Consider the following 24,849-nt stretch of genomic DNA (forward strand, 5'->3'; position numbering starts at 1 on the left):
CTTATGAGGATCACTTACCCATTGCAAAACACAGGTTTTGGGTGCTGCTGCATTCAAGAGTCATATAGACAGATGCAAACAGGTACAGTCCCAATCAAAAGGTTAAGACCACTTAAAAAATGGCCCCAAAATCCTATTTTGCATGGTTGGATCTTAACAAGGTTCAACGTAGAGCTTCAACATGCAACAAGAAGAAATGGGAGTGAGACAAACATTTTTTTGAGCAATTTATTGAAAACAAGCTGAAACAGGCTGTTTTACAGCTGATCAAATGTTTAGGACCACTTGCCTTTAAAAGGCCAAATCTGTGCAAAAATGTGGATTCATTGTCATTTTCTGTCATTTCACTGTCATGATGCTCTGTTGGCAAAGGAAAACAAACCTTCCCTTGTTGAACGTGGTTGGGTTGTTGAACTGCATAAGCAGGGTCTCTCACAGCGCGCCATCGCTGCTGAGGTGGGACACTTAAACTGAAACAGGCTGTTTTACAGCTGATCAAAAGTTTAGGACCACTCCAAAAAAAACCCTGTAAACCCCCCAAAACAGAAGTTCTAAACATGAACTCAGTGGTGAGTCGCTCCACCGTTATTGTTGATCACTTCAAACATTGAAAACATTGATGCTTGATGCCAGCGTTTCCATGAGGTGAGAGGGAACATTTCTCCAAGTGGTGAAGACGACCGCATGAAGGACATCTACTTCCTGGAACTGTTGTCCATTTCTGTAAACTTCCCTTGCCATCCATCCCCAAAGGTTCTCACTTGGATTTAGATCAGGGGAACATGCAGGATCATCCAAAATAGTGAGGTTATAAGAAGTCTCTTGTCCTGCGGGCATTGTGTACTGTAGCCTAAGGAGCTTGGAAAGAAAAGCGTCTGGACTTCTTTAAGTTGCTTGAAGACGTTTAGCCTCTCATCTGAGAAGCTTCTTCAGTTTTAAGGTCAAATGGTGGAGAGTCCCAGAGTCGCACCATTTGACCTTAGCCCCTTCCACTGTGGCGCATAGAAAACACCTCAGGTGGGATCTGCTTGTCATGCCAGCAACGTTGGAAACCATCAGGACCATCGAGGTTACTTTTGTTCTCCTCAGAGAATGAAACTTTCTTCCACCTTTCAGTGTCCCATGTTTGGTGCTCTGTAGCAAAGTCCAAACGGTCAGTTCTGTGGCGTTCAAGGAGACGAGACGTTTTTTTGTTCTTGAAGCCTTTCAGCCTCAGATGGCATCTGATGGTTATGGGGCTGCAGTCGGCACCAGTAACGGCCTTAATTTGGGTCAAGCATCGTCCAGTGTCTCGACTGACAGCCAGTTGGATCCTCTGACTCAGTGCTGGTGACATTTTTTTGGGTCTTCCACTTGAGTTTTTGTTCCATAACCCTCAGGATCATTTAGGAAATATCAAATGACCGTCTTACTGCGTCCCACCTCAGCAGCGATGGCGCGCTGTGAGAGATCCTGCTTATGCAGTTCAACAAGGGAAGGTTTGTTTTCCTTTGCCAACAGAGCATCATGACAGTGTGACTGCCTGACAGAAAACAACAACAACAACAACAATCTTTATTTATAGAGCACATTTAAAAGCCTTGGGCATACCAAAGTGCTTTACATAAAACAATAAAAAATAAAACAGTTCACACATTAACATCAAATACATAAAAGTAACGGATTATGTTCACAGATAAAAGCCACCAATAAGAGTAAACTGCAGCACATAGGTTATAGCAAGGTAAGACTGTACCACCATGATAAAAGACACCAATAATGGAAAGATAGCAGAGAATTTAATACAATACAATACAATACAATAGGTCACTGCAAGCAAGCCAGCATTTAACTGGTAGAAAAGGCAAGTTTAAAAAGATATGTTTTTAGCCGTGATTTAAAAGAATGAATAGAAAATGACAATGAATCCACATTTTTGCACAGATTTGGCCTTTTAAAGGCAAGTGGTCCTAAACATTTTATCTGGGCTGTGCCCGTGTGCAGCTTTGTATATGACTCTGAATGCAGAGCACCCAAAACCTGTTTAGCAATGCATAGAAATGACCGAGGACTAAAAGATTAGCACAGGGGCAATGATGATAAATCATCTCTAACATTAATGATCCTTATAAGTGAGGGCATTGCACTGATCAAAGACAATAGTTGTGTCAATAAAATTAACTGCATCTTGGCTAACAGCACAGAACTTGATTTTCAGCAAGAGCAGGAAAGGAGCTAATAATGAACCACATGTATCCTTCTGAAACCGAGGGGAGAAGCTAGAGCTTGCCTGCCAAAATGTGGCCAGACGTATGAAGGTCAAAGCAGAGCGTAGAGTTCTTGATCACTGTCTGCATCCTGCTGGGCTTCCTGACCTTTACTGGCTTACCAAATTATCCTTGTAAGAGGCTCCTAATGAGAGTGGCTCATCTCAGTCAAACAAAATCAGGAGAAATTATTAACCTACATAATTTATAAACACACACACAAGTATTTTCTGCTTTAATAACACAGATGTGGAACTTAGAACCTCCGTTAAACATGATACAGGTTTTGTAGACATTAGCTCCAGTTTAATGTTGCCAACACGACTCAGCTTTCTGCATGAAGCTCAGCATTTGATGACACATTTCAAACAGACAAACATTTGCCTTCACTCTGAAATCTTTCTGTACGCACATAATCGCACGCACAACACTCATTAACAAGAGCACACTGCAAAAAGCAAAGGCACATGCGTGTGTCAGGCTCCATTATGATGTTTGTGAGGGTGGAGGAGGGTGCAGCTTGGGAAGACAGACCCTCAGTAAACCTTATTAGGAAGGAGAGTAATGTGGTTGCAGCTGAATTAGCAGCCGACAGCAGCACAGCATCGCTGTGCTGAATGAACATGAAGATCTGATGGCTTCGCTTTACAGGCAAAACCCCAAACCAGACCGGCTAAAGAAAACTGTTGTTTCACAGGCTTTCGGTTCAGTAATTAGACCAAGCAAAGGCAAAGTTGTTGATAATTTAGTTGTCTGTCTCCACATTTTACATCCAGAGTTTGACCAGTTTCATAGACTGAGCCTCTCCATGGAAAGAAAAACTGATTTTCTCCTTTATTTTTCTATTATGTGAGATTTACAATCATGGTTTTTATAAAAGAAAAGACTGTATTCTGTGTCAGTTTTGTTTTATTTAACAGGTCATAATAAAAATGATCTAATCCATACCAGGCATCAGATGAACAACAATACATGTCATTATTTACTGGAAAAAATTAAGCAAAGCAGACTGAAGCAGGGGCGTAATTTGCAGGGAGTTTGTGGGGTTATGACCCCCCCCCCCCCAAATAAAATTATGAATTATCTTGCATAAATAGGCTGTTGATTTTCTTTACTCATTTCAGGTATTACCAGCAAAGTAGGTGCACGTTTCATCATCTGGGAATTTAGCCAGATTTATTTATTTATTTGGACAGAGACAGGTGACCCCACCCAATGTTCAGCACAAAGTTACGCCGATGCTCTGAAGCAAGACCCAAGGCAGACAAAATTCAAAGTTTGACTGATTTACTGAATAACAATGAGCATGTAGGCGAGATGACAGCAGGGGTTACTGAGAGAGGAGAGATAGGTGAGTCAAGGTGACGAGGCTTACTTGTTTGTCTCACTTGTTTTCATCTGTAAATGGAGTCAAAGGAGGTTGGCAATTCAGAGGAGCAGATGCAGTGACCTCTGGACCTGCTTAAAGGGAACAGGAAGAGTAAGCCACTCTTCAGCCACACAGATATGTTAGGCTAATCTTGCCAAAATGCTGGGGAGTCTTGAAGGAGCCTGATTACCACTCTAATGAAACAAACGGTCTGGCAGAGACTGGTTGTTGGAGCTGGTTGAGGATGAGATTGATGTGCAACAGGTCTGCAACCTAGACTCAGGGAGAGTTGGAAGGCCGAAGCAGAAAACAGACCAGCGGGGGCCCATCCATGACTGTTTCCTGCATGTTATGCTTTCCTTGCTTCAACAAAAAACAAGGTGTGCTCGTTTCCTGTGTGACTCTACCAGTGTTTATCAGTTGTGGAGGAATTTTGCCATATTCTTCTTGACAATGTTGGTTCAGTTTATTCATATTTGTGAGTGTAACAGAGTTCAAAAAGCTTAACAATGAAGTTCCTCAAAATTAATGTGCTTTGTGAATAGTTGGAGTCACCTTGTGGACAAATACTGCAACTGCATTAAGGTTCCAAATAGCTGCGCAGTAGCTGTCTCAGCAAAGGAAAATAATGCATGCTCATTAGTAAAAACACTCTCACAGAGGTAACTGTTAACATGTATTTTTATTGTAAGCAGTACTAGCATGTACACTGAAAGTTACAGGCATTTTGGTGCATTAATACTAACTTTATTCACCAGTAGTATTTTTGGTTAGCATGCTAAGCTAGATAGCTAGAGGGCGCTGTCTGGCTCCACCCAGCTCGAACACTATGAGACTGTAACTGTTGCTTGTTAACAGACCCGAACGTTGCAGTTTTGTAACAGGATGATGACTGCGTGCTGTTATCTTTGTACAGGTAGGTGCTGTTACGCATTTTTACTTGATGTTGTTGTACAAAAACGATAAACAATGGTGTTTGTTTTAGATGAGAAATTTATGTGTTTTTTATTTTATTGTTGTTGTTTAAGAAAAAAGTAGAAATAACAGCTCTCACCTCGGTTAGCACAAGGATGGAAAAAATAAAAATACTGCTACTATATGATCGCACATTTGGTTTCAGCTAGAACTTTTAAAGAAAGACTTTGACAGCGTTGTATTGTAGGAATGTATATTAGTCTTTTGTTAACTAAGAACACACTGTCGATGATGACTAGGTGCTGTTGTCTTCGTACCAGAATAAAGAGGGAACCCAGAGTAGGAGCAAGTCCGTTGTCACAGTGCCGTCCTTTCTACATGGGCGTTTAACATCACATTCACCATAGACCAGGGGTAGGCAATCCAAGGCCTCGAGGGCCGGTGTCCTGCAGGTTTTAGATGTGTCCTTGATCCAACACAGCTTATTTAAATGGCTAATTGACCTCCTCAACATGTCTTGAAGTTCTCCAGAGGCCTGGTAATGAACTAATCATGTGATTCAGGTGTGTAGACCCAGGGTGAGATCTAAAACCTGCAGGACACCGGCCCTCGAGGCCTGGAGTTCCCACCCCTGCCATAGACTCTCAGACCTGCAACAACTGCATGAGCACAGCTTTTTTTTTTTTTTTTTTTTTTAAGCGTCCGTCGCATCATTTAACTCAGGTTGAGGTCTGCTCTTTGAATGGACTGTTGATTCTTTTCTTTCTGTTGCGCGACCCAGTTTGGGCCACGCTTAGCTTTCACACATTTGACTCTAGAACATGTTGGTATACAGACGGGTTTGCGGTCAACTCAGTGACTGCAAAAAACCCCAAGTTGACTGTGAGGCCTCGGTGCTGACCTCTGTGCATTATTGCCACCTGCAGTCAGTTGATTTACTGCCAAATCAAAAAGACCACAAGCTTATCTCAGCCGACCACCTGACTAGTATTTCCTATGTTCTCAGGTCTCTTACTCTGTTATATGGTGAGCGGTGCTGCATTTTAATGTATGCAAGCGTGTAGATTAGTGTGTGAGCAGCTCCTGTGTGCATGTACAGTGCATTCAGTGTGTAAATGAGGGTGTACTGAGTCACACTCATACGCTGAAGGATGTTTTCCAGAAGAGGAGCGCCTCTATTTTAATTCCTGTGCCAAAATTCTTATCACTCGTATTAATTTTAGGACCGCTGGAGGAATACAGGGGAGAACCATCAATCTCCTGCTAATCCCTCAGATACATAGCAGCAGCTATAAGCTTTATATAGGTGTTTTTGGAACATGGGTGCTCTTTCATAATTCTGGTGCAGGAATCAGGTAACATTATAAAGCAGTGCTCCATTTTTAGGGACTTTTTTTTTTTTGAGCTACAACTGCATTTGGAACTTTTTTAACATAAGAGAAGCTGTGAGGCAAGTAGGTGTACTGTGATTGGTCCAGGTTTAAGTATGCCGATTGATTAAACACAGAAAATCATCTTTAAAAACTAATAACATTAGTAAAACCAGGGAAGTTCTAATAGTAGAAACTCCCTTTCTCTGGCTGTGATACCTCCACCTCTTCAGCCTCTCCTCCAACCTGCCACCTACTCTCACTGCAGATTGTGGCAGCAGACCACACACCTGTCTCATTGTCCTCATGCATGCCCTGCACCTCCTCCTCAGACTCTTCTGCAGCTCCACAGTTGCTCTCTTGACACTTGATCATATGTTTTTTTCTACATGCATTAGGACACCGTGCAGCACTTTCTCCTTCGCTGTACTTGTCCACACTCTCAAAGCGAACATCACAGCTGTTTTGCTCTTTCTCAGCACGTCTTTTCTTACTAGCTTCAAAAGCTCCTCTCCATATCTTCATGTTATGGTCAAATCTGCTAATGTGGTGTACGCTGGAATATGGATGTGTTGAATATTTAGTACTCTGTATGGCAGTATAGTTATGGCTTTAAAATCAGTTTCCTCACAGTTTAACTTTTGTTTTATACAATACTTTTATTTACAGAAGCACACAACCATACACCTTTTCTTAAACGATCAGCCCTGACCTCTCCTATGTCAAAGACGTGGAAACCTTAAAGACATCCAGGGGGAAATAGGAAGAGCACTCCTAAACTTTGTGGAAACCCTTCACACAACTGTTGAAGCTGTTACGGCTGTAAAGAGTTAAACCCTATGGATTAACCTCCTGAGACCCGAACTCTTCCACAGCAGCATTTTTAATTTCTCTTTGATATTTGGGCTGATTGGGACCTGATGAACGTAAAAACAAAGAAGTACCAGATTTTTTTTTTTTACATAATTTTTGTTCGTAAGGAAAATGAGAGCCACATATGAGGATATTCTTTTAAAATTTTGATAGAACAGTTGCAATATAATGTCCTGGTAAGTGGATATCAGGCCATTGTAGAGCAAGATTTAGTATTTTGGTCTAAATAACCCAAAATGTGACGTCCACACGTGGACGGCAGGTCCTAGGAGGTTAAGAATGGGCTGTCACTCAAGTTCATATGCATGTGAAGTTGTTCATAATAAAATTCTGATAATTATTAAGAAAACCAATCTTTTCAGCCCCTCCCCATTATCTATATTCAAGTCAGTACAGCTCCCTTAAATGAGGTGCCGCACTTCCTGCTGTTCTCCACCTGGATGCAGATGTGTCCAGGATTGTTTGCCAGCAGCAACCAGCTGCAGCTGAGCTCCAGGCTCAGTTAATATGCAATGGCACACACTGACAGTTCCATTAAACTGTATTTATGGCAGCCACAAATAATTGATATGCAGATATGGCAGACTGGTCGCACTCGCAGAATTGTATTTGGCCCAGCAGTGCGATGCATCAAGCTGCCACGCTCAGTGACAACAGACACAATATGCACCATCACCGCGTATTGTTTGCCCTCATAGACATCTTTCACTGTCTGCTGCTTGTCTTGTTTTCCAGGTCGTATTTTCCTCATTTCCTCTTCTGTTTTTTATGATTTACCTTTTTTTTTTTCTTTTCTTTTTTTTAAATCCACCTGAAGCAACGGTTACTCACTAACTTGGAAAAAACAAACAGAAAAACTGACATTTCATAAAAGATGGTGTGGCAATATGCCCACAAGGTAGAAAATGCTATATTCTTCTGTGAGGAGTAAGTTTGTCCTTCAGTAAGAACTGTAAATCTCTATAGCTAAACCCCTCTCTGCTCATTCCACCGAAAGTCCCTTTGGTGCTTTAGACTGGATTTGTACAACAAAAGCCCCTCAGCTGTACAACATATCTGGGATGAACAGGCTCCAGTTCACCCGTATTCTGTCTTAAACAGCTGCAATAGGCGTTTGTTGCATTAAGCTATAGTATTTAGCTTTTTCCAGACGGACATTAAGAATCTCGAATCAGAGAAGGAAAGAATAATATTTGCAGATTTAAGGCTAAGCAATGAAATACTCTGGTGATTACACTCTGATCAAACATTAGAGCAGAGTCCCCACTGATGACAGGAATGAGGACAGGACCCTGGCGTGTAAACGACGGTGGTTTTGGAGCGGAGTTAGCAGCTGTTTGAGACTCGCAGGGAAAGACCTGGCCGCGGACGGTGAGGCGGAGGTGAATGTGTGCTGCAGGCGGCTTTAGGGAAGAAGGTCTGAAAGGCAGAAAGACACAAAGGCAATGAATTTTTAAAGAACGGGGGCTCGTTAAACCACAGCAGACATGATGAAATTGAATGAGGGGGATCTGACAGCGTGGGAAAGTGGAAGTGACAGAGAGAACGGAGCAGCGGGAATAGCTCGAAGGATGAAGCTGGATGTGAGGGGGCGGATCATCCTCATCATCTGAAGCTTTATTCATTTATTATAGCTTCACCTACGGCACGCAGGGTTTGCACATGCGGTAAAATAACAGTGGCTTGGACATCAGAGATGCGCAGTAACGCATTACAAGTAACATCTTACTGTAATCCGATTACTTTTTCAAGCAACTAGTAATGTAAGGGATTACTATTGCAAAAAGTAATTAGATTACGGTTACTTTCCCATAAGCACGCTGCGTTACTAAACCATGATGTTGTTTGTGTGAGCGTCTCATGAAAGTGACGTGCGAGCGTGCGACGTTCGTGGCAGCGACAGACGTGTGCAGATCAACAATGGATAATATGGAGTGCAGAGAGAGTACGAGCATGCAGCGTTTAGTGTGGAAGTAATCACATTACTTTGAGCTTGATTCTGTCAAAGTGACAAAAACATTAGCGTCCACTGTGCACTCTGCGTGGGAAGAAAACTTCTTTCTACAGCCAAAAATTTAACTTGAAATCTGAGCGAGCAGCGAGCACGCTGCCACGGGAACGTGACATTCACAGAGAAACCCCGGATCCCCCCACTGACATGTCGCTGTGGGCAAACCTCCACCCGCCCCACTCCTGCTAAACAGCTGACAATAGATTTAAGAGCTGCCGAGTCTTTGATTTGAGTTATTTTTGCTGTGTTTTACTTGCATCTATTTGAAAGAGTGTAAACACAAAACATGATTTTATTGTATATGCTGGAATATGCAGGAGATATTGAAAGACTGTTGCATATAATTTCATTTTGCTTGATGCATGAAGTTAAAAATTAAAATGAATAAAATACGTTTTAAAAAGAAACTTTTTCATTTGATGGATTATGCAAAGAAATAGAACTGGGCTGAAAGGTCTGTGCTTCATTATGTATTCAGGTTGTGTGTCATGTTTTTGAAAATTAAGTAAGTAATTGCTTTTGAAAATAAGTAATCAGTAAAGTAATGGGATTACTTTTTGGTGACATAATCAGTAATTAGTAACTGTTGTAAAGGTTAATGGGATACCTTGAAGATGCTTGTATCTCCGTTGAAGAGAGGATACGGGGTAGGTGTGGTCTGAAAGTGCTAAGTGACTTGTAGCGAAGGCATTATTAATTGTGTAAGTTTTCTCTGGATGTGCGATGGGTGAGATTTTGAAACTTTCGGAAGAACCTTGAATAGTTTCAACTTCTTGACGGACTGTTCTAAGTGATAATCTCTCTGCTTCCCCAGTTAGGTGGAGATGCTTAGCTGCAGATGTCAGAAGCATGGTACGTTGGGAGCCATCGTCAAGTACTGCATATGTTTCCAGGGTTCTTTTGCCATTACGCAGGAGCACTTTCACAACCTTTAAAAGGACACTGGGACAATCACTAGGTCTATCAAAGTGTAGCGTCCTCACTACAGGATTAGTTTCAGTTTTAGATCTCTTATTTACATCACATAGGATCTGTAGATGTAGTCCCATACAGGTGGCACATGCTTTCCTCAGGTCACACTTTGCGGCCTGATGAGTCCTAGCACAACGCCAACACTGTTTGTTTGCTTTTATCCAGTTTATTTTCTCATCCTTTGTCTTCTGAATGAACTCAGGGCACTTACTAATGTGATGTTCAGGTGAGCAGCAATATGCACATCTTGCCTTAGTCATTATGATCGGTTGTGCTGCCTGTACAGGATCGGATGCATTTGTCCCATGTAATATTGTTGTGAGTGGAGAGGTGTACTTATGGGCAGGTCGTGGCTGGTTAAAGGATGAAACAGGACTGTCCTTTCTTGGTTGACACTTGCATTCAATTTGCAACCAGGATGAGAACAAAGGTAAGTCATACGTCACATCTCCTTGTTCCCTGTAAATGTGCCGTTTGAAGCGACTGGAATGCTCTGGGGGCAACTTTTCAAGTAGGCGATCGACATGGGAGCCACAATTTAGTTCTGTCCGTCCTTGATCACCCATAGTGCTAAGCAAACCAACTAAAGCTTGTACACGAAGAGCAAAATTATCAAGACTCTGACCATCACCTGCTCTGATAGGAGGAAGCTCCAGTATATTCCGTAGCTCTTTCAATGCCAGCTGTCTTGGTTGCCCATAACGCTCATCAAGAGCTTTGATGGCTTGAGTGTATGGGTCAGGAGCATAGGAAAAGGAAATAGCTAACCGTTTAGCTTGGTCTACTTTCAGATGATCAAGAAGGACATGATATTTGAAATGCTCTGTGTCATGAGGGTCAAGCAGGTTAGTAAGGGCCATTCGTAACAGCCTATACTGGATTTCATCTTCTCTGGTAAGGTCTGGGAAAGAAGGACCCTCAAGTTTATACACATGTGTTCTCGTGCTAGAGGAGTGACCCGAGCTAGCAGTACCAGGTATCAAAGGTTTCTGTTCATGCAAACCATCAGATGTAGCTGGTTGCTGCTTTACAGGAGGGTGCTGCCTTGGTTCTGGAATGCAAACGAGAGGTTGAGCGGGGTCTTCATCTAGAGGAACAGCAGGTTGAACACATGAAATCTGGTGGGGACCTTGCAGTGGCGTGGCCAGGAAATTAAAAGGAGTCTCATCTGGTGTAGGAAAAACTGGTCTAGGCAAACCACTTGAAGGAACTGCAGCATCTAATATTGTTGAATTAGGGAAAGAAGGGCTAGCAGCCAGAACTGCACCAGAGTGACGGCTAACCTGGGGGGGCTGAGTGTGATTGACATGTTGCTGGATCAATCACTGGGAACTGCTCATGTTGCTGATGTGTTTGGGGAATGGCTTGTAAACCGCAAACAGAGGATTTGCTTTCATCAGAGACAGTGTGAATTGAAGATCTGGAGGAACTGTGAGAATGGTGAGGAGATAACTGAATCATGAATTGCCTAATCTCCCTCATTGTCATCAGGAGTTCCCTCATCACCTCATCTTGATTGGTGGGTAAAGGAGCAGGGGATGTCTCTGGTTGTCTTTCTGACTCTCCGACAGGATCCTGCAGCCCATGTGTGTCTTTGTCACTATGTTGGCATTCTGTTTGACTCTGTCTCACATGTAGCTCTTCTAGCTCCAGGATACTGAACGTCATACTGCTGCAGGTAGGCAGGAGGTCGACTATCACGAATGGATCTTCTCAAACCTTCAGTCAATGGCTGCTTTGAATCCATGACGCTAATACCACTCCGGCTCGGAGGACCATGTTTTGAAGGAAGGAAGGTTCAGGGCTTAAGCAATCAGCATCATGGGCTCATCCGGTTAGAATAAGAATAAGCAGTCATCTAATTATTAGTGATGGGACGTTCTGTATCGAGGCTTCGGAGCGTGTGTCGAGTAATGGAGGGGGCGTTTCCGCGAAGCGCGTATCGAGGCTTGCTTCATTTATGGGAGGAGCTGAAAATGATGACGTCCGAAGCCTCGCTGCCCGGCTGTACCACGTGACTGGTTCATGAAGCGGTTCGAACTTTGCCGCAAATAATCATTTTCCATACTGCCAGCATAAATATACACAGTATACTGCCATCACTACACTATAGGTGTTTTACACACTCCTTTTGTTGTTGACATTTACAGGCTGTGTGCAAAATGCCACACTCTTCAAATTCATGCCAGCTATTATTTTTACGTCCAGTAGGTGTCCTGCTAGAGCAAATGAAGCTTCATGAAGCTTCGCGTTGGGGTGAACCAATTGGATGAAAAGCTTCAGTGCTTCATGGGGCTTCATCTGCCCATCACTACTAATTATTCTCAGGGTTTTCCTTTTATTCTCCAAATCAATAAGGCAAAGAAGGAAGGAAAGAAAGACACACATGGACTGCTCTCTCTAAAAAGGACATAAAGTATGATTTAAGTAACTCAAAATGACACATGAACTCAGGAGACTCAAAGAGAAACTCACCTCAGCTGCCGCCCCATGTGGGAGTGAAGAAAGAGTGAGGGGTAGGTGAGTGCAGTCCTTATATACTGTGTGACATATAATGTGTGACAGGTGAGTGCAATTAAGGCCAAGCACCACACCCAATCAAAGGTGAGGAAAAGAAACAAGGTGCATCTGGTGAAGTGAATGTGCTGAAAGGTGAGCCTTTACAACAGTAACTAATTACTTTTTTCAAGTAACTTGACCAACACTGTTGGACAACTTGAGCACAACAATTAAATGTGATGGGCTAATGCTGCTTTCTTAGTTTCACAGTGACACAAACACAGCAAAGACAACGTTCTCTGTTCTATGAACATAACATGCTGGGCCATGAAGACTGGGTTTATACAACAGGGAAAATATCCAGTTTGTCCACCTTTGCCCTGGATGTCTGTTTCACCCTAAACTGCACCACATTTGTTATATTGGATAAGACCTCAAACAAGAAGTCAAGACCATAAACCCATCTGTAATGTTTTCACATTGACTCCAAAACAACGGAGTTCCTCCTCACAGTCAGAGATGTTGCCTCCTGGTCATCCAGGTTTTAATGCACCTGTACCTCTGCTTTATACCGTCAGGACACATAACTATATAGACTCATCTGTCACCTTGTTAGATTCACATTTTCGTAATGCAAATATCACATGACAGCAACTCGGTGCATTCAAGAACCTAGACACGATCAAACCTGCTGAAAGCTGAGCGTCATAAGGGGAAGAGAGGTGGTTTAGTTGAACATAGCATGACTGTTGGTGCCAGAGCAGCTGGTCTGAGAATTTCAGAAACTGCTGATCTGCTGGGATTTTCCCACAGGAGCATTTCTTGGTTTTACAGGAAGTGGTCCAAAAAAGAAACTATCCAGTGAGAGGTGTTTCTCTGGGTGAAGATGCCTCACTGAGGTCAGAGGAGACTGCTTTGAGCTCATAAGCAGGTAACAGTAACTCAAATCACCACATGTTACATGCAGTAGAGCATCTCTGAATGCACAACACGTCCAACCTTGAAGCAGATTAGCTACAGCAACAAAGACCACAGTGGGTGCCACTCCTGTCAACTGAGAACCGGAAACTGAGGCTGCAGTTCACACTTTTGATGAGTGAGATTTTAGTGTCGTATCAGTCCATTTCTCAGAACTAATTAGCCAATACCTGTGTCCTTGAGTTGCACCTGTACATTTTATTAATGCAACTGGCTAAGCAAGCTAGGTAAGTGCTAGCCAATACGCCATATAAGTCACATGAGGTGTGAAAAACCAACATGGTGCCACACAAACATGTAACGCAGAATCTACAACCACTGGGTGATGTCCACCTTTACAGTCTATGGTTTTCTTTGAGGCAAACCACACCTGTCACCTGTCAGTCAAAGCACGCAGCAAGAGTGCTTTCACTGTATTTGAGCAGTTCTAATCTTATTATCTTATTATGTCATGGTCTGTTCACTGTAGAGCAGCTAGGATGTTTGGGATAACGAGCAGATTAGGTAAGAATCGAAGTTTCCGCAGTAAAAGTGAAGGATTTCATGGATACAAGTGTAGCAAACAGGTCTGTGAAGTACTTCAGTAAGATTGTACTTCTTGTATTAATGCTAGGTACTGATCTTGTACTGTATACGCTGTTTATTTCCTGTGATTTGTTTCATCTGCACTTTAGTATAAATAGATACTGATGTTAACTTTGGAAAATCGGCACCGAATGAAGAGCAGGCATCGCTGCAGGTCACCTGATGAATGGCTTCACTTACAGCCAACAGTGTAATGCTTAGTCATGATCTATCATCGCCCACAGGGCTCTCCTCTTCTTGTCGCCTCCTCTCTTCTTTCCGTTTCTCCTCCTCTGTCTTCTGCCCATATTGTACTTCTACTTCTAACCTGGTCTCGTCTCTTTTCTCGCACCGTTTCTGTCCTGCATGTTCCTTCTATCTGCCTCTGATCCGTTTTGTTCATGTATGCACGGACAGAGGAAACTGAAATGCAGTAACTGTTGTGAAAGTTATTAATACTGAATATCAACAGCTAGATAAAACCCAGCACCACAGTGAGGAAAATACACACAGCACTGTGGATTTATTAAGTTCATCAAATGACACAAACAGTACAGTCTGGAAACTCTGGTCATTTTGATTTTTGTCTACAAATATAGACAAATTCAAGCCTCCTGTCCAGTTCTTGAACATGTGAATTAAGCATTCGCATCGCCAGAGCAGCTTCTCTGTGTTTGAAAGGCTTCTTTAGCAGATTTACTTTGATGTCTAGCTGGTGATCAGCCACTCTGACATAAATTAATTTGGGAATTCACTTTTCATGCAAGCTCTCCGGTCCCAGCCTCAAAGCAGCCTCAAAGCATTTACTGTGCTTCAGTCAGTTGGATGATATTTTCATCTTGATATGCAGGGCCTGCATTTAATTCAACACATTATTCCAAAGTAATTAAACTTTAATTTGCACTAAATTCATTTACTAACAAATCAATTAGTTAACTGTTCAACAGTTTGGAAACAAAAGCGTCTGGACTTCTTTAAGTTGCTTGAAGACGTTTCACCTCTCATCTGAGAAGCTTCTTCAGTTCTAGGGTCAAATGGTGGAGAGTCCCAGATTTAAGCCCTGTGGGAGTTTCCCCCCCCCAAGAGGGTCATGAACCCCCTGTTGATCCTCTACCTAATCACATGAGCCAAGGTGTGAAAATGGGTGTAGGTCACAATCAACCAAGGTTTCAGGTGAACCCGCTGTGAAACCTAGCCCCACCCTATCATCTGATTTTCTGAAGTCACTCCCCCCATGGGGGGGAGGGGGGGTGTCCCCCCCATGGGCTTAAATCTGGGACTCTCCACCATTTGACCTTAGAACTGAAGAAGCTTCTCAGATGAGAGGTGAAACGTCTTCAAGCAACTTAAAGAAGTCCAGACGCTTTTCTTTCCAAACTCCTTGGGCTACGATGAGCTGGATGACTGAGAACCTTCACAAAGACTCTGCTAAAATGCACCTTTGTAGAGATTTTAGTGGTGGAAGGGGAACTTTGTGACCTTTTTCTTAAAAAGTCTTTTCATATAGAAAACTTTAGATGATATGGACAAAACTATTAGTCCACACATTTTGTCTTCCACCCCATGCAAGGTGCCTTTACAAACATTTACACTGAATTTAATGTAACAGTCAGTTTTTCCTGGACACTAAACCATCAGCTGTGGTATTATTACACACTGGAAGGGTTTGGAAACCACACTATTTCGCCCTTGACGCAGCAGAGCACATGAAGCTTCACGGCGGAGATGCCAGATGCTGATGTGTTCCAAACCTCCTCTGACATTAACATCAGCACCAAAAGTGTGCAGTGGGAGCTTCCTGGCTTGCTTTTCTATGGTCTCCACTCTCACGGCACACTGTGAGCCAGGTTGCTATAGAGATGCTGCACACACACCCAAACACCTAGCCAGGTGATAGCTACTTTAGCTCTTACTTGGTTTTATTTTGATTTTAAATGCCGGTACCTCGTCAGTGCCCAGCTTTGCTGCCCAGTATCCATTGCATTGTGTTTCTACAGTGCACTCCCCATAACCCATCAGTCCATCAGACGGCGCAGGTCAGACATGAGTTATAAAGCTCTGGCTGTGATGGATATCTTGTCTGACTGACTGCTTGATTAACTGCAACAAGCCATTGTTTAACACATCTGCTGTAACTCATATTTATATCAGTCACCAAAATAGGATATATATGCTTCAGAAACTACTAGCCAGATTTTCAGGTTAGGGTTAATCATGTCAACCAGCACATGTCTATACTTACACAACTTTCCCCCCTTTTTGCCACAGCAGTATATGTGTGTTACATTGTCTGCCCTCTGTGATCTCAGACCCTTCTGCCTATTCTATCATCTAGTCCCCTCCTCTGACTAAAATATAATACTGTAATACGGAGTAACGTCCTGGATGTAATGAGGGAAGGTCACTGCTGACTGATCCAGCAATGTGAAACTCAAATCTTGTGTCTGCACCTCCCCCAGAGTCAATACTGTCAGTTAAATCAAACAGCTCTAGCTTGCTCTGGATGCTCTCTTTCTCTTTTACATTTCAGATACACAGTTTTTGCACAGACTGGTGTGGCGTGCATTTACAGGAGCGGTCTGAACCCATGTCCTTGTTTTTGTGGTCGTTTGTAAGGTCCCCCGCTCTCCCAAGTCTGAACAGGTATGCATTTCTTTCCAGAGAACATTTAAAGCAGTGACTAAAGGTTTTGAACCGTATCCTTGAGGCGACTCTAGTTTTACTGAATGAGCATCTTTAATCCATACAACCACGGCCACACAGGTGTCTACGCTCCTTTACACACGGAGGAAAGTTCCTGTTAAAGTTTCAACTTTGACTCTCCCAGAGTTTTCCTGTAAAATGTGTCTGGGCTCTTATGGATTAATATCTTGATTAAAGACATTTCAGTTTTTGTCATAGTGGTGGATCAAAGAAACAGATTACTGTTCTGAAAAACAATAACTTGTGTTTACACTTTTGTGTTTGCAAAAAACCCAACCTAGTAAGATAATTAATGAGAATAAGATGTGGTGGGTCATTGTTCTTTTGCCTTTGGCTAAAGTCAGGATAGATGTTTACTTTGGTTGTAGGTGTCAGGGTCCTGGGTCTCCTGACCCAGCGTTTTAGTTCTTTGTGATTTTTGTATTATTGTACTTGGTGTGAGTTTCTAGTTTCGATCCCTTGCCCTTCATGTTTCTCTGTGTCCCCTCTGTTCTGTGTAGTCTGTGTCTGCATGTTTGAGTTCCCCTCTGTGTCTCTCGGTTCTTAGACCTCTGCCTTATGGTTTATGTCTCTGTGTTTCTTAGTTGCTGTCTCCACTGTGTCAAGTTCGCGTCTCTGTGTGATCCTTCCTGTTTTACTTTGAAGGTCCGTGTCTTATGTGAATGTGTCCTGCTTTGCTTGTCTCGTCAGTTCTAATTTCCCCCAGCTGTGCTCTCCTTCTGTGTCTCATTCTCCTCGTTACTTCCCAGTGTATTTAGTCCCTGTGTTTCTCTGAGTCAGTGTTGCGTCGTACCCTCAACAAGCTGTGTGTGTTTTGCCTCCGTGTTGCCAGTGTTTTGTTTCCAGTTCCAGTTCAGTGTTTTGTGCTTCAGTGTTTTAGTCCACCAGCGTTTTTGTTTGTCTTTTGGTGAGTTTAGTTAGTAAGAGGTTTTCCAGCACTAAAGCTGCGCTTTAAGTTGAACTTCTGTGTCTGAGTCCTGCATTTTGGATCCACCACTCCTGCTTGCCCGCCTGCCACACAGCCAACCATGACAGAACGACGCAACCATCAAATGGATCCTGCGGACTCACGGTCTCAGTATCTCGCGCAGTTGTGGAATTACTGCCGGGAGGTAATCCACGCTGAGGACACCCCCAAGAGACTCCTTCAGGTGGTCTTTTTCGACAACTTTTTGTCTTCCACCCTCTGCACAGCTGGTTTTTTGGACATTAACGGATTAAAACAATTAATAACAGCTCTGAGAGCCAGGATTTGCTTCGAACTGTTTGGCATGGGCGGTCCAGGCAAGGTAGAGTCAGCTACCCTCCTGGAAGCCCTCGCTGCCTGGTATTCTCAGCATCAGCATCTGTTCTCATCAAGCTTTATCACTAAATCATTCCATCCTCCCTTAAGAGAGGGACTGCATCCTCGTTGCCTTCACCCCAGTACACCAGTGTCACCTGTGTCTCCAGCAGCTCAGCTCCCAGTGTCGCCTGCTCAACAGCCACTCTCAGCCCAGTTAGCTCCCCCGCAGCCACTCTCAGCCCAGTTAGCTCCCCCGCAGCCACTCTCAGCCCAGTTAGCTCCCCCGCAGCCACTCTCAGCCCAGTTAGCTCCCCCGCAGCCACTCTCAGCCCAGTCTCCAGTGCCGCCTGTAGCGCAGGCCCCAGTAGCTCCAGTGCCGCCTGTAGCGCAGGCCCCAGTAGCTCTGGCTCCAGCATTACCGGTTCCACTCGTTCACTCCATGCAGGGAGAAAGCCTAAGTCCTACTCAAGGTGCTTTTCATGGTTCAGCCGCCATTGGCACTGTTTGCCGCTCCAGGGCTTCCCCAGAGGCTAGGTTCCAGTCCTCAGCTGATGCTGGACCCCTGGAGTTTAAGCAGCCACCTGGGAAGTTCCCCGTGTCAGTGCTGTCTGAGCAGGGCCAGTGCTCAGCACAGCACCCATTTCCTTCATGTCTGCCAGTGGACTCCATGCCTGCTGGCTTTGTGATGGCTTCTGCTGGAGGGTCCAAGGGGCCCGTCCAGCCTTCGTCTCGTGTCTCCGCTGGAGGGTCCGAGGGACCGCTCCGGCCTTCGTCTCGTGTCTCCGCTGGAGGGTCCGACGGACCGCTCCGGCCTTTGTTTCCTGTTTCCGCTGGAGGGTCCAAGGGACCGCTCCGGCCTTTGTCTCCTGTTTCAGCTGGGGGGCCCGAGGAGCCCGTCCAGCAGCCCTCCTCGTCAGCTGGTGGTTCCGGAGAACCACACCAGCCTCATGCCTCGTCGGCTGGAGGGTCCGAGGGGCCCGTTCAGCCTCCTGTCTCCGCTGGAGGGTCCGAGGGGCCCGTTCAGCCTCACGCCGCGTCAGCTGGAGGGCCCGAGGAGCCTGTCCAGCCGCCACCTGCGGCCGCCTCGTCGTCGCCTGGTCCAGCTTCATCCGAGTCTTCGTCTTCGTCCTCGCCTGGTCCAGCTTCATCCGAGTCTTCGTCCTCGCCTGGTCCAGCTTCATCCGAGTCTTCGTCTTCGTCCTCGTCTGGTCCGGCTTCAGCCTGTGCTTCGCCTGGTCCGGCTTCAGCCTGTGCTTCGCCTGGTCCAGCCTCATCAGAGCCTTCAGCCTCGTCTGGTCCAGCCTCCGTGTCTTCATCCACGCCTGGTCCAGCTTCTGCCTGTGCTTCGCCTGGTCCGGCCCCGCCGTCGTCTGGTCCTGCCCCGCCTGGTCCTGTGCCCACCGGGCCTCAGCCAGTACGCTTGACACTGGGGCGCCGCCGCTGCCTTCCGCGCGGTCGGCCCCCTGCACTGCTCCGTCGTCTCCTTCGTCGCCGCCGTTGGCTTCCGCACGGCCGGCCCCCTGACCTGTTTGGACTCCTGTGCTGTCGGCCCCCTGGCCAGCCCCCTGCATTGTTCTTTTTTCTGGGCTCGTGTTTTGTTTTGGGGCTTTCTTGTGCTTTGGTGTTTTTGTTTCGTGCCCTCCTTCCTGGGCCCCCGCCGCCCGCCCTGGTCGGGTTGTTTTCTGTTTTGGGCGGTTTTTGGGGTTTTTTTTCGTTTTCTTGTGTTGGGCTGTCGGGAGCCAGCCCTTGGGGGGAGGGTACTGTCAGGGTCCTGGGTCTCCTGACCCAGCGTTTTAGTTCTTTGTGATTTTTGTATTATTGTACTTGGTGTGAGTTTCTAGTTTCGATCCCTTGCCCTTCATGTTTCTCTGTGTCCCCTCTGTTCTGTGTAAGTCTGTGTCTGCATGTTTGAGTTCCCCTCTGTGTCTCTCGGTTCTTAGACCTCTGCCTTATGGTTTATGTCTCTGTGTTTCTTAGTTGCTGTCTCCACTGTGTTAAGTTCGCGTCTCTGTGTGATCCTTCCTGTTTTACTTTGAAGGTCCGTGTCTTATGTGAATGTGTCCTGCTTTGCTTGTCTCGTCAGTTCTAATTTCCCCCAGCTGTGCTCTCCTTCTGTGTCTCATTCTCCTCGTTACTTCCCAGTGTATTTAGTCCCTGTGTTTCTCTGAGTCAGTGTTGCGTCGTACCCTCAACAAGCTGTGTGTGTTTTGCCTCCGTGTTGCCAGTGTTTTGTTTCCAGTTCAGTGTTTTGTGCTTCAGTGTTTTAGTCCACCAGCGTTTTTGTTTGTCTTTTGGTGAGTTTAGTTAGTAAAAGGTTTTCCAGCATTAAAGCTGCGCTTTAAGTTGAACTTCTGTGTCTGAGTCCTGCATTTTGGATCCACCACTCCTGCTTGCCCGCCTGCCACACAGCCAACCATGACAGTAGGTCTTTATTTGAAGCAAAGCTAGACGTGTTCTCTGCAGATTCATGTCTAGCATACAGACATGAGAGTGGTAGCAAGGTGTTACCGGTCTCTCAATCCTCTAAATCTTCTAAGATGTCAGACTCTTTCTTTTATTGTCTTGAATTCCTTTTGTTCCCTGAATGTTTTTAGCACACACTGACTTTGTACCAGTGGTATTTTCACTAAAAGGATCTGCTTGTTTTCATCTCCCAGTCTTTTTCTGTAATTTTGGGTAACTAAAAGGAAAAATCACTTTCTGTGGCAGTAAAGGTTACCTGGTCGACTGAACGCAGATCCGGTACTGAGCTGCACGACAAGCTGTCCCTGCAGTTTTATCTCAGATGTGTAGCCATGAGCTACTGTGAGTATCATCACAAGAAACTGATATTTCAGACAAAGTTTTCCTGATTGTGTTTCCAACATTTCACAGTTCACAACCCCAAAGTACCTCGTCAGCCACGTCTTACTGTGTAAGTGAGGCGAGTAGCCAAAGATGAGAAGACGGAGGACTATGAGATGTTCAGAAATAAAATATACTCAACACAAGCCTTGCAACAGATGTCAGCTTGTAAAATTGAGTGATTATAGTTGCAATAAAGCATTAAGTGGTCAGACTAATGTATTTGTTTTTGCTACTTTTTAAACTTGACCCTGATAAGGAAGAGCAGAAGAGGATGGGAGGATGGGAGGATGGATGGATGGATGGGAGGATGGATGGGAGGATGGGAGGATGGACGGATGGATGGATGGGAGGATGGATGGGAGGATGGATGGATGGATGGGAGGATGGACGGATGGACGGATGGATGGATGGGAGGATGGAGGGAGTATGGATGGATGGATGGATGGGAGGATGGAGGGAGTATGGATGGATGATGGATGGGAGGATGGATGAATGGATGGAGGGAGTATGGATGGGAGGATGGATGGATGGATGGATGGGAGGATGGATGGATGCTTTCCTATACTGATTCTGTTCCCACAGCACTGACGTAGCTGTCTACACTTAGAAGAAGGACTAGTCCCAGTAGGTTCGATCACTAAGATTTCGTTCACAACAAGGTCCAGATCTCAGTTTCATCCCATGTCAATCAAATCATGGTTGTATATTTCCACTTCATCACAGTGATATTTATTTTTTGTTCTGATTAAGACACACATGGCTAACAGAGTGAACTCCAGGCCTTCATTACAAATAATAAACATATTCTTCTTCATAATAATGCAATCAAAAGTGCTTATTCCAAAAACGTGTCTCGTTTCTCTTCGTATTTCTTCTTTCCTTTCCTAATTGTTTCTTCAAACAATTAAAGAGGAATTTGAGGCCAGCTTTTCAAGAAACAAATCACATCTGCAATTGGAAAAACGGGCCTTTTTCTAAAACGAGCGCCCACTATCCCTCAGTGGGATAAATGATCATGTGACTGCGGCGTGAGGAGCTTGAATCTGGGTCTGAACGTGATTGGTGCACATATGAATGTGTGCGTTGGTGGATGCGTCTTTTCAACAAACTTGTGTTTGATTTCATAGAGACGCTTAACAGCTCCACTGTTTCACAGCATGTGAGACATAAAGGTTTGGAGGAATGAGCCCACACTGATTCGTCCACTCGCTCACCACCGAGCACACCGTGGCTGCTCCTCTCTATGTTGTGTCTGCAGTACGCTATATGTCTGATTGGCTTTTCTGCCTAACTCCATAAACAGTAGGCGATTACCGTAAGGACTGGTTTACCTGCGCCCACTGTTTTACGCCGTACTGATAAAACAGAGCTCTGGGTTTATGCATCATGGGGAATTTTTTTCTGGCACTGATTACCGTTCCAGACAGATCCAGCACTTGGTCCGGATCCGGACCGAGGTCAGCCATTTGGTGACGTATGGACTAGTCCCTTAGCTTAGCTGGAAGTCATACAGTCAAATAATACGTCAATAAATCGTATCGATGAGAAATAAACAGGTCCAAGCTTCTTAGAGGTCAACAAGTAAAACAAAGCTAAAAGCTAAAAAGAAGAATCATATTATATTACATAACCTTTTTAATGCAAACTTTATTTATTATTTATTGAGCCTCGGATCAGCTGAAACGCTCAGTTTATTTAAATCCAGGTTGAAGACTCACCTGTTCTCAGCTGCATTTGAATAAAGCACCAAATCTGCACCGTTTTACTTTTAAGCTTAAATTTTAAAACTTACTCCTTTTTTCCCATTTTAAATCCTGCTTTTTATTTGTTTCTGTTTTTTAATGTCTCTGTAAAGCACTTTGGATCAACTTGCTGTTGAATTGTGCTATATAAATAAACTTGCCTTGCCTTTATTTTTTATGCATTTTAATCATTTATTGCTTTGTGATTTTGGCAGTTTTTGTCCTCTGTAGTTTGAGAGCCTGGAGCAAGACTGCCCAGCTTCCGCTGCCCTGCTCTTCTTGGATTCACTTGCATTAATCTGTGTGTCTCAGTTTTGTTGCACATCCCTTTTTAGTCAGCCAGGCCTTCCCTCTCCGTCAATATTGGCGTTGACTTGGCTGCAACAGTAAGTAGATTAAAGGAACAGTGATTGAGGGCAAATCAATTACTGTGGCTCAATGGTCTGTGTATGGGGGCTCTACTGTAGCATTACCCAGCCTTCGTTTTCTAATAGGAACATTCTGAACCAGCGTTCAGGGTAACATCCAGGTTGTATTGTTGAGTCTATGGGTGATGAGTATGGCTGAAAGCGTTGATATGTCCTGTCTCCTGGTTGTATCCATATAATGATGACTACATGCTATTTTTGGTGTTATTATCTTTATCATTGAACTTTCTTTCTTCTACTATATCAGCATGTTGAATTCTACTGCTATCATACAGTACTGTGATACTCGTACAGTAATATGATACAGTACTAATATTTTGAATATGGTGCACTCTGTAAGTTTATGCAGTGATTAAACAGAGTTCAGAAACATCCCACTTCATTTTTACTGGCATCGAGTTAAGTGGAACCTCGACGGTAATATTCTGGCTCATATATAAATATATTTTTGGCATTCCTCTGAAATGTAGGCCCACTACATCACGCCTTCTTTTTAAGGGAGGTTCTGCGTGATGTGGGGCGACTCCTCTCCTCCCATCGCTCCCCAGTCCGCCCAGCAGCGTCATTTCGCCTTCGCGTCCCGCACTTGTTGGATGTGTCCGGTTTAAATTCCGTGATTTCAAGCTTCCTGCCGCTTGCTTTCTCTCTTGGAGTCCCGAGAATAACGCCGCTGTGAATGGAGGTGAACGCGTTTTCACACACTACATGCGCGTAAAAAGCGCTCATCTCGGAGTTGTCCTCGTCCTTATCGGTTTGTTTCCTCCGGTTGCCGCGCCGTCAGTATGCTCCATTTTTCAGTGTCCTCCGGTTCTGGCTGTGTTCACAGCCGTGCATTTGACCTCTAATCTGGGGTTTCCACACCGCTGGTGTTTAGTTTCCCTGGCGGCTGTACGCGCTCTGGACTCCGGCTCATCCTCGGAGAAGTTCCGCCGCAGTCCCATGTACCGCGTTTCTCTGTCTTCCTCTTGCTGCGATAAGGATGCTGGTGGATTTTTCATGGTCAGTTTCCACAAGATTGGCCCAAGATTGACGAGCGGACCATGTAATTAGATCAGGTATGTGTGGTTGAAATTGAAACTGTGAGCACAAAGCAAGACGTTTTCAACAAAAATATAGATTTATTTAAAATCCATTTATTTATTATTTATTATTTATTTATAATCAGAGGTCTTAGTTTGTGATTAGAATGATTGGGGTTCAGAAGGGTCAATATTCTGTTAGGTTTATGAAAATGTCACATTACCTGGCAGAGAAGGTCTAATTGAGGCTGTTTTTTCTCTTTTATGCTTCGTGAAATGTGGGCAGTGGAGATAAAGTGAGGGCGGAGAAGCTCAGCTGGAGGTGTTTGCCATTTTGATTCTACTCTGATCGCCTGCTGGCAATTCATTAAATGAAATTAATTAAACAGTGATGTGTAGATGAAGGCAGTGACGGCTACTTCGCTGCTTGGGGTTAGTGTTTTTTGAACAGATGGGGGAAACAAGGTAAGGTTCCTGAGAGTCACTGCTGGGGTCTGAAGTTCAGTTTGGCCCCCGGAGAGGGATCCCCCCCCCAAAGTCCTTCACTGTACTACATGCTAAACATGACACAGATACAACCATTTAATGGCCACATTGTACAATCAAGTTGCAAAATACGACGCAGAATTTTGGACTGAAAGAAGAAAAATATTTATCCATCACAAATAACTGCTCTTACCTAAATGGCCACTTGAGGCTGTATCCAAAGGAAGTCAATCCTCAGAGTCCTGCTACCAAAGCAAAGTTTCAAAGAAAAAACGTGCTCGCTTTGCTTTGGTTTCTGAGTTTCTGCACTCGAGGTTGTTTTTTTTGTATTCGCCTGATCAGAACCTGGAGAACTGATGGTGCTCGCTGTTGCTCATGGAGGCTGCAGAGTCACAGGATGACGAAGCTGGTTATGGCTCCGTTATGTAGTGTCGTTTGTTAGTTTATTAGCCTTCTTTCGCTTGCATACACACGCATGCAAAAACACAATCCTCCTCTCAACACAGACTGTATGAACGACTGATGCTGCTTCAGAGTCTGAA

General features: G+C 44.4%; 1 protein-coding gene across 6 annotated transcripts in view; it reads left to right on the forward strand.

The window, feature by feature from the left end:
* The first annotated feature begins 4,473 nt into the window (after positions 1-4,473).
* Positions 4,474-24,849, forward strand: part of fam163ab (family with sequence similarity 163 member Ab) — a 47,557-nt gene continuing 27,181 nt past the window's right edge. For 2 of the 6 annotated variants that reach the window (XM_086269929.1, XM_086269925.1), the window contains exon 1: positions 4,483-4,531. The gene's annotated coding sequence lies outside the window, so the exon portion shown is untranslated. Of the gene's footprint in view, positions 4,532-13,089; positions 13,187-23,348; positions 23,858-24,849 lie in introns of those variants that run through there. The other 4 variants (XM_086269927.1, XM_086269926.1, XM_086269928.1 and 1 more) reach the window with 3 other exon arrangements.

The sequence above is a fragment of the Aulonocara sp. 'chitande type north' Nkhata Bay genome, linkage group LG17 (assembly GCF_057382095.1).
Source record: "Aulonocara sp. 'chitande type north' Nkhata Bay isolate Kocher_YH1m ecotype deep benthic linkage group LG17, A_spYH_male_GT1.1, whole genome shotgun sequence".
Classification (NCBI taxonomy): domain Eukaryota; kingdom Metazoa; phylum Chordata; class Actinopteri; order Cichliformes; family Cichlidae; genus Aulonocara; species Aulonocara sp. 'chitande type north' Nkhata Bay.